This window comes from Quercus suber, unplaced genomic scaffold (assembly GCF_002906115.3).
Source record: "Quercus suber isolate HL8 unplaced genomic scaffold, Cork oak 2.0 scaffold_2013, whole genome shotgun sequence".
NCBI classification, from domain to species: domain Eukaryota; kingdom Viridiplantae; phylum Streptophyta; class Magnoliopsida; order Fagales; family Fagaceae; genus Quercus; species Quercus suber.
This window is the reverse complement of record NW_027071357.1, coordinates 1-1,866: the sequence shown is the minus strand read 5'-3', so window position 1 is coordinate 1,866 and position 1,866 is coordinate 1. Positions and strand designations below refer to the sequence as shown.

The 1,866-nt window shown below is 26.3% G+C and overlaps 1 non-coding gene across 1 annotated transcript; it reads right to left on the bottom strand.

Annotated features, from left to right (window-relative positions):
- Window positions 1-905: 905 nt before the first annotated feature.
- TRNAN-GUU (transfer RNA asparagine (anticodon GUU)) lies at window positions 906-979 on the bottom strand. Its single transcript has one exon. It is a non-coding gene; the product is annotated as a tRNA-Asn (tRNA).
- Window positions 980-1,866: the final 887 nt, after the last annotated feature.

Genomic DNA, 1,866 nt, shown 5'->3' with positions numbered 1-1,866 from the left:
GTCTGGATTCCATCTCACAATCTGTCTATCAATGCAATGTCTGCCCATTAGGAATTATCCAATTCTAAAATTGTATCTCATGTCTATATTTTATTATGATTGCTGTGGCCAATTAGCCATTATAATGTGTAGACTATATAGAGAATGAGAGGGAAGTAAATGACACGAGGGGAAAAAGAGAATCATTTAGTTTAATACTATTCTATTTGATGGATAATTGATATGAGATTTGATGACCTATTGTGTTTTTATATACAAGGATTTAACAAATCAAATGACATCTAAATTAGAGAATTTACATAACTTCTTTTTATATTTTCAATGTATATTACATCTAAACAAAGAAATTTGTAATTACAAAAATTTTAAATATAGAAATGTAAGTCTTTATCATTTGTGAATTTCTATGTAATTAACACTTTTTAATCCAATGGTTCAATTAGTGAAAATTAATAATCATTTCCACATCTTGTCCCAATCCTATATTGGTTCTATAGGCCATCCATTGTTTGCCAATAACTTGCTCTTTCTTCTTCTTCTCTTTTTTATTTTTTTATTGTTTATTTATTTATTTATGAATGTTCACCAATACCTTCCTAACTATTATACTGGAGCAACTCATAAGCCAGATGCCATAATGACAAAAACTGGACAATAAAAAAAAAAAAAAAAAGCATAATCATAGATCTATTGTAGCACAAGTTATTGTGCAGTCTTTAATCATAGTTCTGTTGTAATAAGATGTATAGAAAAGGAAAAAAAAAAAAAAAATAATAGCACTAGGTATTGTGTAAAGTCTTATATCATAGTTCTGTTGTAATAAGCATATACAGAAAATATCCAATAACACCATAATGTCATTCTTTTTTTTTTTTTTTTGGTAGAAAAATATAGTAGTAATTCAGCGCTAGAAGGAGGGCTTGAACCTCCGACCTTGTGGTTAACAGCCACACGCTCTAACCAACTGAGCTATTCCAGCCGTATAGCCATAATGTCATTCTGGTACTGGTATTAACCAAATTGACACCTACTACTTTCATGATTTTCCAATTTTATTCTGAATTTTACCTGTTTTTTAAGAGATGATTCAGTAATTTCAACATATTTAGACTATTATGTTCTTCCACCATTCAAATTCTAATTAATTAAATAAAATAAATGCACTATCTGATAATATTATATCCACATAGAAGTATGTAATGCTTGCATGCCTACTATAATTAAAATTAGACAAAAATTCAATTTATACCCTATAATTTTGGTGAATTGTCATTTTAATCATTTAACCTTGATAACTTTGTTATCTTAGTTTTTTCATTTACTGTTGTTTGAAAAAAGCTTTTTTTTTTTTTTCACTTATCCAAAAAAGAGAGAGCATTGTTTTAAAAACTAGATTAAGACAGAGGTGTTGTTTTATTTAGGACAAAAAAAAAAAAAATGGTAGAAGTAGAATGTGTTGTTTTATTTCTATGTTTTTGAATAAAGGTGTATTGTTATATTTATAATACATGATTTTTTTTCTTAATTAATTTTTTGAATTTGTTAAGGTTTAATACTCTATATTTTGAGTTTCGATTTGTATGGTTTTGGGGATTATTATTTTTTTCATGTTAATATTTGTAGTATATATTTTGTTCTCTTTTTTTAATACAAGATGTGAAGACTCACTTCAAATATATTATTTTTTCAGAAACTTTCTCAGTAAATATTATTAGTGATAAAAATTTTATTTTCTATGCTAGAATTATGAAATTATGAATTAAATTATTTATAACGTCGCCAATTATTATTTACCCTTAATTGCTCTATGACCACTTTGGATATAGATTTTAGGGTCAATGCCGTTTACAAAATTTTTCCTTACAT